Source organism: Sus scrofa, chromosome 7 (assembly GCF_054392235.1).
Source record: "Sus scrofa isolate SSC_HxYL_T2T_F1_AM1 chromosome 7, Sscrofa_HxYL_maternal_Yorkshire_Landrace_v2.0, whole genome shotgun sequence".
Taxonomy (NCBI): domain Eukaryota; kingdom Metazoa; phylum Chordata; class Mammalia; order Artiodactyla; family Suidae; genus Sus; species Sus scrofa.
In genome coordinates this window covers 64,519,752-64,533,113 of record NC_139389.1, presented here as the reverse complement: position 1 = coordinate 64,533,113, position 13,362 = coordinate 64,519,752, and the positions used below count along the sequence as shown (strand labels likewise).

General features: G+C 47.6%; 2 long non-coding RNA genes across 6 annotated transcripts in view; one reads left to right on the top strand and one right to left on the bottom strand.

Annotated features, from left to right (window-relative positions):
- The window catches only part of LOC110261712 (uncharacterized), a 71,749-nt gene extending 59,831 nt beyond the window's left edge, over positions 1–11,918 (bottom strand). Inside the window, exons 1-4 of the long non-coding RNA XR_014810510.1 lie at positions 11,842–11,918; positions 8,285–8,363; positions 7,971–8,142; positions 1,735–1,818 (exon numbers count right to left, since the gene is read on the bottom strand). This is a non-coding gene — a long non-coding RNA (uncharacterized LOC110261712). The remainder of the gene's footprint in view (positions 1–1,734; positions 1,819–7,970; positions 8,143–8,284; positions 8,364–11,841) is intronic.
- Positions 11,919–12,031: 113 nt separating this feature from the next.
- Positions 12,032–13,362, top strand: part of LOC110261561 (uncharacterized) — a 46,190-nt gene continuing 44,859 nt past the window's right edge. For 3 of the 5 annotated variants that reach the window (XR_014810507.1, XR_014810505.1, XR_014810506.1), the window contains exons 1-2: positions 12,032–12,525; positions 12,705–12,798. This is a non-coding gene — a long non-coding RNA (uncharacterized LOC110261561). The remainder of the gene's footprint in view (positions 12,526–12,704; positions 12,799–13,362) is intronic. The other 2 variants (XR_002345814.2, XR_002345815.2) reach the window with 2 other exon arrangements.

Below are 13,362 nucleotides of genomic sequence, written 5' to 3'. Positions count from 1 at the left end.
TGTGTCCTTCACGAAGGCCCTGAGTTATCTGTGCTGAAGACCCTGTGCTATGTCAAACCATGGCCTTGACTTTGTCCCTAAGAAAAGTCCTAGTGCTGTCATGAACGTAGACCCTGTACTGTTCCTAAACTCATGCACTGTCCTTAACAAAGGCTCAGTTAGGTCCCTGGCTAAGGCTCTAACTAAAGCACTGTGCTATGTCCAACTCTGTCCCTAAGAAAAGTCTTCGTGTTGTCCTCCACCAGACCCTGCACTCTTCCAAATGCCCAGTTATGTCCCCAACTAAGGCCCGTGCTGTCCATACCTAAGGCTCTGACACTGTGCCTCAGTCCCTGCATTGTCCCTAACTGTGGCCATGCACTGTCCATAAGACCTTTATGTGTCCTTAATGAAGACCGAGATTTTCTCCACCTAAGGAACTAAGTTATCACCAACTATGGCCCTGACTTTGTCTCTAAGTAAAGTCCTAAAGTTGTCCCTAACATAGACCCTGCACGCTCCCTAAGGCTCTGAATTGTCCCTAACTAAGGCCCTGGCCCACCCCTAAATGAGGCCCTGACAATGTCCCTACTGAAGTCACTAAGCTGTCCTCATCTAAGTCCCCAACGCCACGCCTAACGAAGGCCCTGCTTGTCCTTAACCAAGACCGTACACTGTCCTTCACTGTAACCCTGAGCCTTCCCCAACTAAAATCCAGACTCTTCCTGTAACTAGGGCACCGGGCTCTCCCTAACTAACATCTGTGCTTCTTCTAACTAAATCTTTGGCTCTCCCCAGAACTAAGACCCTGTTATGTCCCTAAATAAGGCCCTTGGCTATCCCTAAAGAGGCCATGCACTGTTCCCTCCTTAGTCCCTAGCCAGTCTCCAACTAAGGCCCTGACAGGGTGCCTGACTTAGGCCCTAGGCTGTCCCTATATAAGCCCTAGACTGTCTCTAAGTAAGAACTTACCCTTTGTTATCAACCTGAGCTCCCTCCAAATAAGGCCCTGTCTGCCCGCCTAAGGCTCTATACTGTCCCTAAATAAGGTCCCGACATGTCCCTCCCTAAGGCCATACACTAACCCTAACTCATGCTCTGAGCTGTCTCTAATCAAGGCCCTGTCTGTTGACCTAATTTAGACCCAGCCTTGTCCTTATCTAAAGCCCTAAACTCTCTCCAACTAAGACCTCTGCTAATTACCTTAAAGGCCCTGACTCTCCCCCACATAAGACCTGGTTGTCCCCAAATGAGGACTTTTGCCCTCACTGAGTTTAGGCAAAACTGGGCCACAGGGTCAGAGGCACCACGTACACAAACACAAGGCTCTGGGTACCTCCTTGAGGTTCCATCCATCCACCTCCAATCACTTTCTGAGCCTGGCGAGGCAGCCGGGGAGATGCAGGGGGTGTGGCTCAGCTGTCTCTCTGGTGCCCTCTGGTGGACATGCCTTCTAACAGCAACCCTCAGCCCTTCCTCTACCTCCCACAGCAGAAGCCTGGTCTGCACTGGCCTGGGGCATTGGCCAGCATGATTTCCTGACTCCTCTGCCTGGCAGGGCACTGAAATGCATGATGGGAGGGGGTGTAACTATCTCAAAGTCGACCGGGGCACTCATCCCAAAGGACACCATCCCACTCCCTGAAAACAGACACCCTGCTTGTTAAGTCAGCACGGTCAGTTGTCAATCAATCACCCTCCCGCCCTAGCACCCGGCTTTACAGCTAGGACCTCCCAGGTGTTATTCACTTTTACCTGGATTTGGGTAAGTTCCTTGGAAACTTCAGCAGAGGAGGAAGACGCTCAGGTGTAGCTGGAAACAGGAAGCTGTGGAGATCTCTGGAGTGAAAGAGCACAGCAATGAGCACAGCCCGGCCACATGGACACACCGCATTCACCAACCAAAGCCCGGCTTTCCAGAAGCCAAACTCTCTGCCAGGCTGATTCTGGAAAACTTCACATCCCACATTCAAGCCTAGTGTTTCTAGGTCCAGAGTTCTGCCTCCAAAGAAGGAAAGGACATTTAGACCCCAGAGAGCCTGTCAAGCTCTCTGATCTTTGGGCCACCTGACCAGACAGGAATTGAATTAAACATGTGATGGTAGACTTATGTCCCCTCACTGAGGTGAGGCAAATTTGGCCACAGGGTCAGAGGCACCACGTACACAGACACAAGGCTCTGGGCACCTCCTTGAGTTTCCATCCATCCATCTCCTGCCATGTATCTGAAGCCTGGAGACGCAGGAGAGGAGATGCAGAGGAAGGGAGCGGCTCTGCTGGTACTTTGGCGCCATCTGGCGGACATTTTCCCTAACAGCAACCCTCCGCTCTTTGCCTCCCACAGCAGGACCCTTTTTGGCACTGGTCTTGTGCACCTGTCAGCGTGATTTCCTGACTCCTCTCCCTCACTGTGCCCTGAAATGCATGATGGGCAGCCATGATTTTCGTACGCCTCTCCTTCTCAGGGCATGAAATCCAAACAGGCTGGGGTCTGACTATTTCAGATTTGGCCTGGGCACCTACCTTTTCTGATGACAACCCACTCTGTGAAATTAAGTGTGTCAACCCTCCTGTTTGGCAGTAAAACCTCTGGATGCCTGAGTGCCCTAGAAGCTCCTAGAGGTAGTGCCCTAGGAGCAAGACAGATTTTTGTTTTAAGTTGGTCTTGCCTGTAATCCTCCCACTGCCATCATCTGGATGTGGAGCTACTGTGACAGTTTCCCTTGAGTTCCTATGGCTCTTTCTTTTTTTTTTTTTTTAAGGCCACAGCTGTGTCATTTGTATGTTCTTTGGCTAGGGGTTGAATTGGATATTCAGCTAAACCAGACATAGTGTCTGAGAGGATGCAGGTTCAATCCCTGGCCTCACTCAGTGAGTCAAGTATCCAGCATTGACGTAAGCTGTGGTGTAGGTTACAGATGCAGCTCGAACCTGGTGTTGCTATGGCTGTGACACAGGCCAGCAGCTGCATCTCTGATTCAGCCCCTAGCCTGGGAACTTCCATATGCCACAAATGCAACTGTAAAAAAAATTTCTTCATACAAATTTATTTTTCTTGATAATAAATTTACAACAGATGTAACAGGATCTTTTTTAACTTCTATAAAGCCTAGGTACAATAAATATTATATTTAATGTTGGCGTGCCCTCTATAGCTCCCGTGGGTTAAGAACCTGACCAGTATCCATGAGGATACAGGTTCCATCCCTGGCCTTGCTCAGTGGGTTAAGGACTCAGCATTGCTGTGGCTGTGGTGTAGGCTGGCAGCTGTAGCTCCAATTTGACCCCTGGCCTGGGAATTTCCATATGCCACACCTGCGGCACCACCCCCCCAAAAAAAAGAAGTGTACTTAATATTGATGGCTTTAAAGACATGTATATATTAATTATACCAACAAATTTTAATAGCAGATATTAAATACTGAACATGTCCCAGTTCACATGAACCTAAAATTAATTCTGGCCTGTTATCATCAGTAGTTTTGAGAATTTATATAAGCACTTAATTTTTAAGCCAATCAAGTGAAGCTCATTGAAAAATTAATTTGGATAATACCATCCAAACTAGCATATCAGAAAACCAGTCTGAAACTTTAGTCACTACTTCAGAGGCATAACATTTTCCTCATTTACTTTCTTTTCCATTTTTTTTTTTTTTTGGTGTTTTGTTTTGTTTTGTTTTGTTTTGTTTTTTGTCTTTTTGCCTTTTCTATGGCCGCTTCCCACAGCATATGGAGATTCCCAGCTAGGGGTCTACTGAGAGCCGTCGCCACCGGCCTACACCAGAGCCACAGCAATGCAGGATCCGAGCCATATCTGCAACCTACACCACAACTCACGACAACGCCAGATCCTTAACCCACTGAGCAAGGACAGGGATCAAATCCGAAACTTCATGGTTCCTAGTCGGATTCATTAACCACTGTGCCACGACGGGAACTCCTTCATTTACTTTCTGTATTTGGGTTTTCATCTGATTAAGCAAAGCCCTGATGTCTCCAGAGCATACAGTATAAAATCACAGCATTCTCAGTGAATGATGTGCAGGTTCCTCCTTGAGAGGCAATGAGGACATCTAGGGACATTCTATTTTGTAGGATTGCCTTTCTCATCAGGGAGACCTCAGTATTTAACAAAGCAATGCTTCTCCAGCTATCTTTTAAGGCTTGTGGGGTGAGCTTGGCCAGAGCTTCTCAATGGAGAGTGACACTCTCCAGGCCTATGTTGGCAACAAAGAAATTGATCAAACAATAGTACTATCTGAAAACTGACCGAGTCTGTCTGGTATAGAGATGTGGTAGGTTGGCCATTCGGCAAATTGCAGAGTTTTTATGTCCTTGGGCCCAAGGGAAACCCAGGGTGCACCTGCCGATCCACTCTGGAGGGAGCCAGGGTCACAAGTTAGTTCCACAACTCCAGTGGGTCCCATTAGGGGCCCTCCAATAGACTTCGGGTCTTCCTACTCACTAAGTGGAAAAAAAAGTCACTATATTTTTTATCATAATTAGATGGAGACATTGTTCCCGGGGTGTCCATCTGAGGAACTGGGTAGAATTTGTCCAATTATGGAGAGTATGGTTTCTCTGTTCCCAATTTAGGGGTGCCTTGTCACTTAATCTCCCAAATTCTGGAGTGAGCCAGGAAAGGCCATCCCACACCTGGTTGAATCCCTCTAAGGCACAGTGGGGGTTCTGTACAAATTTTGGTCCCTTTGCTTCTAAATTTTAGCTAAAGTTTACAATCATATTAGATTGTATAATAGTATAAAGAGAAAAGAAGACATTATGGCCTGGTTCCTTTAAAGCATTATTAATAGGTCATTGGGGATAATACTTTTCCCAAAGCTACAAGAGATCTCAAAAGAAAATACAGATCACTTAAAGGCAAAGAACTTCACATAATCGGTTGTCAAAAGGAGCATTCCAAGATGACTTTGTTCTCTTAGCAGAGAGAGAAAAGCCAAATTCAAATTTTGCACCAGCTTGCTTTTAAAATTAATTTACACTTAAATTTAGTCTAAACTTTGTCAGTCCCAACCATGCACAAAACTCTTTTCTCAGTGTCCACTTCCCACATATCCTGCATCACTTTCTGTATCTATATTGGTCTGTCCCTTATTTTTCCATCCAGAGCAACAAGCTACAAGACAAGGTTCCTTTTCCGTTGATCAAACACAATTCCCTTCCTCATTCCTTCTTCAATGAAAACACATCCTACTTTTCTAAAGCAATGATGGACTGTCTTTTATAATTTCTAAAAACATGTTTTCCTTATAAAGAACATCTCAGGGTGACACCGAACAGAGTAAGAGTCCTAAATACCTTTAGTTACTGTTTGTAATTGATGTCTCAGTATCTCATTTGACTTCTATTAAACCTGGGTACAATAAGGTATTCTACCTAATGTTGATAACTCTAAAGGCATGTTTATATTAATTAGATTAACAAACTTTAGCTTTAATGCCAGATATTAATTTAATACTGAATGTTTCTCAATTCATGTGAACCTAAAAGTAATTCTGGCCAGTTACCTCCTATATTTGAGAATTATATAAGTGCTTAATTTCCTTTAAGCCAATTAAGTAGGGCTCATTTACATTTAATTTTTGATGATATCATTCTAGATTTAAGACATATGATGCACATACACATAGACACAGAGATCGCATAGCTTCATTTTCTAAGCTTAGTCATGAGTCAGATATTACAAATAAAACTCAATAGTTTAAAAATAAGTTTTGAATGGAGTTCCCATTGTGGTGCAGTGGAAACAAATCTGACTAGGGACCATGAGGTTACAGGTTCAATCCCTGGCCTTGTTCAGTGGGTTAAGGAACCAGCTTTGCCATGAGCTGTGGTGTAGGTCGCAGATGGTTCTTAGATCCTGCGTTGCTGTGGCTGTGGCATAGGCTGGCAGCTACAGCTCCGATTAGACCCCTAGCCTGGGAACCTTCATATGCCTCAGATGCAGCCCTGAAAACACCTCCCCCATTAAAAAAAAAAAAAAAAAAAAGCCAAAAAAATGAGTTTTGAAGACTTTTCCTGCCGAGACCAGCTCAGCAGGATGGGGCTGCACAATGGGTGCTGTGAAATTTAAGGGAAAAAGTTAACATAATACAAGACACAGAGACATTTATCTTTTTTTTTTTTTTTTTTTTTTGTCTTTTTGCTATTTCTTGGGCCGCTCCCACGGCATATGGAGGTTCCCAGGCTAGGGGTCGAATTGGAGCTGTAGCCACCAGCCTACGCCAGAGCCACAGCAACGGGGGATCCGAGCCGCGTCTGCAACCTACGCCACAGCTCACGGCAACGCCGGATCCTTAACCCACTGAGCAAGGGCAGGGACCGAACCCACAACCTCATAGTTCCTAGTCGGATTCGTTAACCACTGCGCCATGACGGGAACTCCGACATTTATCTTAAGTAAAGGTGGGAACCAGGGGACTCAAGGTCTAAAGGACCAAGAGTGCCACCTCAAGAAACCACACTGCTTTTATTGTGCTCTTTAGGATTACCTCGAGAGGAGGGGGTTGTAGGTGCAGGATATAGGTTTTTTTAGGATATTTTAAAAGTCACATAGCCAGTTGCTGATTAAGCTTTTATTCTGACTTTTAGGCATTTAACAGTCATTAGCATTGAGGAAGCTTGGTGTCAGCTATCTATGCATAGCATTCTAGAGAATCACCACTGTGATTCTGCAGAGGGCGTGCCTATCTGCAGCAACCCCTGTGCCTAGGTTTGCACCTCAGTTCTCCTTGGTAATGCATATCCTGCTAACGACCCCTCATATACCTCTTGGGGCCAGGAGGCTCATCCTCCTCTTATTCTTAAGAGGACGTATCATGCTGTGCAAACAGCATGCCATCTGCATTATGTCCTGATTCAGCTAACCACATGAATAACTTATGCCTTTAGGTCTTTGTTCTTAAGCTTAAGTCATTCACCAGCACTGCCACTGATTTTCAAGCAGGAAGATGAGGTAAAGCAAAGCAGGACAAGATGGAGTTTTCAGCAAAGAGGCTAAGAAAATATTGTAGAAACATGTCTCGTGACATTTTCCCAATTTTTTCTTTTCAGTTTCAGGAATTAGAGGTGGTCTAGATAAGTGTTCCTGAGAGTCAAGTTCAAGGCAAACACAAAAAAAGCAGGTTCTCCTAGAAGGACTTATTCCTTCAAGTTCAGAATTCTGAAAAGAGGTTTTCTCAAGCTTGATTGTTTTAATTGTACATGCAAAAACCAACTTTCTCTGGACTCTAAACAATATTGTGGCCATACAGTTAAATTTTTTTTCTTCTTAGTCTCAGCCTCTTTCCAGCCAGATAGAATTTGCCAAGAGGGCTCTGCGGTGGAACAGAACCAGACCTTCCTCTTTCACATGGCAGGATGGCCATCACATTGACAACACAGAACATAAAGTACAAATCACACAAGCATGGTCTTCTCCATCAGACACTCCCTTAAATTCAAGATTATAGTCTCTCAGAAGACATACAGAGACGGAGAACCTTCAGATCGGAGTACTAATGTGGGAAGTAACATAATGTCTCTTCTATCAAAGGAAATCGTGGTTACTCCATTTTGCTGAAATGCTTTCCTGTGACCCCCACCCCTCCCCTTTCCCTCTTCTCCCAGTAACAACGTGTTTCAAATTAGCCAATGGGGAAGAGTGTGCGCCCTGGCCTGACCAATGGGAAGGGGACAGGTAAATCACCTGCTTTAGGGATAAATAGGGGAGGGTCCTTTGTTTGGCGCTGCACACTTTTTGGAGTGCCCGTGCCCTTCTGCAGAAGTAAAGTGCCTTGTCAAGATTTCTCCTTGTCCGTGTGTCTCACTTTCTGACACTGACGACCCGAGCCAGAGTTATTGTAATTTCCAACACTAATAAACAGAGAAAATGGAAATTCTTGGGCGTTCAAAGGTCTCAAAGGGAGGAAAAGGGGGCAGCTCATGAGAAGGGAAGTGGGAAAGGTCAAAAAATCTCTTGTCCCTTACCTGGTGGGGGCACTCTGGCCAATCATCCATGTAAGGAGAAGACCAGGGACCAAAGGGTCCCGGTTGTGGCCACTGGGTCTGGTCCATCAGCGGGCGAGCTGGTCCTCAAGTATCTCGAGTGGTCGGGATGTCAGTCAAGGCAAAGAAGGGACATCCACCAGTGTCGCGAATTCTGAAAAGATTTTTTTCCTCACTAGCTTTCTCTAATAACTGCATATGCAGTAAAAGAGCCCATTTTGACTAATTCTTAGGGCAAAATTTTTCCTTTAATACTTTATTAAGTAGATACTTGCAAGTATAAGTTTTGTACGTACATACGTAAATCTGGATGAGGTGTTAGTTGGAGGCTGGCTTTCTAATGCTTCTCATTTTTCTGCTTGAAACTCCATTTCCCTAAAAAAAAAAAAAGAAAAGAAAAGAAACTCCGTTCCCCATTTTAAAGTTGAATTTGTCAGCAATAAAGTTTACTAACGACATTGTGTGTTGAGCCAGTGTGCTGCTTGAGAGCTTCATTCTGAAACCGCCAGCACTAATGGCCTGAACCTAGAACACAGATTGGGATTTGAACCCAGGTGCTTGAACTCAAACCCAGCCCAAATCCAGATTGGGACTTAAACCCAGCCAAAATCCATATTAGGACTTGAACCCATGTGCTGGGACTTAAACCCACAGTTTTTTTCGGTTTTTTTGTTTGTTTTGGTTTTTGGTTTTTGTTTTTTAGTTTTTTGTTTGTTTGTTTGTCTTTTTGCCTTTTCTAGGGCCACTTCCCATGCATATGGGGGTTCCCAGGCCAGGGGTCAAATCCGAGCTGTAGCCGCCAGCCTACACCACAGCCACAGCAACACAGGATCTGAGAACTATCTGCAACCTACACCATAGCACACGGCAACGCTGGATCCTTAACCCACTGAGCAAGGCCAAGGATCAAACCTGCAACCTCATGGTTCCTAGTCAGATTCATTAACCACTGTACCACAATAGGAACTCCAAACCCATAGTTTTAAATTAGAATTACTCACCCTGTGCCTGGACTCACTGAGGTTCAGGTTCTTTATGCTTCTGCTCAGAAGGAATTCAGCAAGAAACAAAGTGATAGGCAAGAAACAGAGTTACTGGAGTTCCGTTGTTACGCGGTGGTTAACGAATCCGACTAGGAACCATGAGGTTGCGGGTTCGGTCCCTGCCCTTGCTCAGTGGGTTAACGATCTGGTGTTGCCGTGAGCTGTGGTGTAGGTTGCAGACACAGCTCGGATCCCACGTTGCTGTGGCTACAGCTCCGATTAGACCCCTAGCCTGGGAATCTCCATAAGCCCTGGGAGCGGCCCAAGAAATAGTAAAAAAAAAAAAAAAAAAAAAAGAATCGAAACAGTTATTATGATAGTGTAGGAGGAAGTGTCCTGATAAAAAGGTAGAAAGGAGAGACCCCCCCCCCCCCCCGCCATGATGACTGAGCAAAGTCCAGCAAAATGCCCCAGCCACTCCGCCCCCATGAATCTGCTTCTGTAAGTTTGCTTCCACACCTACTACCTTGCCTGACCTCAGTCCAATCCACCAAGCATGGACTGGGAAGAGGTAGCCCATAAAAGCCTTGTGAAACCCTTCTTGGGGCTCAGACTCCAGAGAGTGATCTCCTCTGAGCCGGCCGGCATAATAAACCTGAGTTCTCCAACTCTCCGAGTGCTAGCTTGGTTTCCCACCGAGTAAAAAGAGCAGCCACAGAGCTGCTGGAGCTGGTACACTAGAGCCACAGGAGCTGTCGCTAGCGCTGATACACTGTCACTGCGGGGCTGCTGGGCAGCTGCTGTAACAATAGGATGTTTTTGAGAGATGCAAGCAGGAAGGCAAGAAAGCTCTGCTCCAAGGATCCAGTGGTCCACAGTTTTATCTTCCAAGGCAAGTGGGGGTTGGAAAGGCCCGTGTCTTCCTTTCTGGGAGTTGAAGCTCCTCCTTAGTATCTGGTAAGGTGGTATTCAAATCAGCTGAAGGGCAGACCTCAAACTTTTGCCCTGGGTCTGACTCTGAATGCATACCTCATCCCATCCCCCATCCAATGACCTGAGGCGGTTCTCACCCTTCCACTAGTCAAGCAAGGCTTTCTTGAACTTACAGTGGTCTCCCAGAATCCCCCAGGTTTCCCTATGATCTATGATCCCCTACTGGGACTTCTCAACCCCCTGTGCCTACTCTATCTCTAGCAATTCCTCTTGGTTTTAGCTCAGTGTTGCTTCAGCTCTCTGTCCTGCTTTGCTCACAAGAGCGAGGCCAATGAGGGGACAACAGGGGGTGGGAACAAATTCTGGCCAAGGTCAGGCCGGGTGAGAAAGGGCCCAAAGAGTGAGAACGTGGCTGCCGAGGGAATCCCTGGCCTGACTTCTTATCAGGTAACTTACAGAGTGAGAGCAGGAACAGATGGATGATTGGAAACATCTGCTGCTTTGACCTGCATGGCTGAGGGGTCATGGGAACAGTTCATAGTTAACATGGGGGGGCAGTACTTGCAAACAGAAACATGCATTCCTGGATCACAGTTCATGAATAGGGAACCAGGCTCATGGGCCCCAGGAACACATTGGTATTGACTGTTTGGGGACTCACAGCATAGAGGCCCCCTCGCTAATAACTATTAAACAGTCTATTAACTAGAAGGGCCTTGAGGACAGAGAAGAAGTTGACCACACAGCACAGTCCTGAGCAGGATCAGTGCAAGGACAGGAGGAGCTGGAGGGGCCCAGGATGCATCAGTTATGCTGACGGCTGCACAGGAGGGAGAAAGGGCTGCAGGAGGTGTAGGTGTGAGTCCCTCAGGTGCCACAGCAAAAGGGACGCAGGCCAGGCAACGGGGCAGGCCTTGCTCCTCGAGCAGGACTGGGGACATGACCCTAAGAAGGTGACCTCACACTTGCTGGTAGGGACCCAGCTGTGCACAGGGGACATACCTGTGTCCCGGGCCACGTGCTGCTGCTTTGGGGCTGGACTGCATGACCTCCATGGGACCTCTGCATGACCTCTGCAGGCTGGCCTGAGCTGGAGCATCCTGTCCAGGGTCTTAGGCAGGTCACATCCCCAGGGTGCAGGGAGGACTCCCAGGAGACCTTGGAGGCCACTTCTTGGGGGGGAGGGCTCGACTCCACCCACCGAGGGAGGGTAAGAGGGCGGGGGTGTCTGCGTAGATGGGCAGTGTTATCAGCTCACCTCAGAAAATTCCTTCCATGGCTCCGGTGTGTTGTGGTAAAAATTATGTTTCTACCATGTGTGTTTTCAAGTAACAGGAGGTGTTCCAGCCCTACTCTGCAGCCATGCCCCTGTTCCCGCAGCTCCCATGGACTGACTGCAGGGCCAACTGCTTCACCTGGCAGGTCCCAGCCTCCAGGTGAAAGGAATCAGGACGCAGACCCCAGCATCCAGGGCCACAGTCAGATCAATCAGTCAGCCTATGCAGGGCCCCCACCCCATGGGGCTGGTCACAGCGCGATGATAAAACTGGCCACGCCCCTGGTAGATTCTGTCCTGCGCTGCTGGCACAACATTGGAAATGTGCTAAATGCCCCCAAATTGTTCTCTTTAACACAAAACAATTTTTAACAATAAAAAACCCACACCGAGGTTTTGGGTTGTTTTTGTTTTTTGCTTTTTAAGGCCACATCTGCGGCACATGAAAGCTCCCAGGCTAGAGGGCCAGCCTAAACCACAGCCACAACAATGCTGGATCCTTAACCCACTGAGCAAGGCCAGGGATGGAACCTGCATCCTCATGGAGACTATGTCAGGTTCACTTCCACTGAGCCACAACGAGAATTCCATAAAACCCACACCAAGATTTTATAGAAAATTTGCCCACTGTCCAGGCTTGGGAAATCGCAGTGCCTGTCACCTTGGATGATGTCAGGGTCTTTATCCATGAGACTCATTTGCTGCTTCTCTGCAGCTCTGGGAGGTAGCTCCGCCCACATCCCTGGGTGTTTCCATCCAATCACTGCCCAGTGTGTTGGTTGTGCCGAGGCTCCCTCCCGAAAGAGAGATGCGAGAGGAGGCGGAGCTGAGGCTGGAAACACCGCCCAACTGAATTTCGGCTCGAGATGGGGTGGGGTCGAGTGTGGTTCCCTCTCATCAGGCCCCCCGCTCTTCCTTCCTTTCTGGAACCCGGGGACTGGAGAGGCAGCGGGAGAAGCTGCAGGACCAGGGGCCCCGGGGAAAGCGTCCGCTCACAGGCTTGGTGTTCCCAGCGTGGAGGGCGGGGCCCCTCCCGGGGTCGGAGCCGCGGAGTCCGCAGGACCGGTGGACTGCAGCTCATGGGGGCTGTGACAAGCCCACCCTCTCCTGTGCTGCTTGCTCACAGAGTCGGTAGGACAGGTCGGGGTCAGGGAAAAGCTGTTGCCAGAGGTCTCCTGTCATCCTTATGCCATGGGGGCAGGGCCGTCTGGGCCAGTCGGTGTGGGTGAGCACTTGGAGAGACCGCAGAGTGTTCGGGACGTCCAATGAGCTTTTAGGGGGCACAGTGAGTATTCGTGGAGCCCGCGGAGCTTTGGGGAAGCCCAGGAAGCATTCAGGAGGTCTGGTGAGTGTACGGTGGGGCTGATGAACATTTGGGGGGAGCCTGTTGACCATTCAGAGGGGCCTGGCAAGCACTTGGGGAATCAGTGAGCGTTGCGGGAGCCCGCTGATCGTTTGGGGGCCCCGGTGGGGAGGAGGACGCGAGCTTTGGGTGGGTTTTTCCATCCGTATGCACTTCCGTAGGTTTCTTCAGCCGAGAAGGATTTTCTGTGTGTTTACTCTGTGCGAGTCACCGCCGGCACATGCGCATGGGGACAGAAAGAGCCTTCCTGAGTAGGTGGGTGGCTCAAATGTCTCACCTGACGGTGCTTAACTCATCTTGCCCCCATGCATTTGTGTTTCTTTTCTTCTTCTTTCTTTTATATTATATCTGGTTTACAGCGTTCTGTGGATTTTCTACTGTACAGCACGGTGATCCAGTAATACATACCAGTATACAATCTTTTTTCTCACATTATCATGCTCCATCATAAGTGACTAGATACAGATCCAAGTGCTACACAGCAGGATCTCATTGCCTATACATTCCAAAGGCAATAGTCTGCATCTATTAACCCCAAGTTCCCCATCCACCCCACTCCCCCTCTCCCTCACCCTCCCCCTCGGCAACCACAAGTCTGTTCTCCAAGTCCATGATTTTCTTTTCTGTGGAAAGGTTCATTTATGCCATATATTAGATTCCATATGTAAGTGATGTCATATGGTATTTGTTTTTCTCTTTCTGACTTATTTCACTTAGTGTGAGAGTCTCTAGTTCCATCCATGTTGCTGCAAATGGAATTATTTTATTCTTTTTTTATGGCTGAGTAGTAGTGCATTGTGTATATATACCACATCTTCC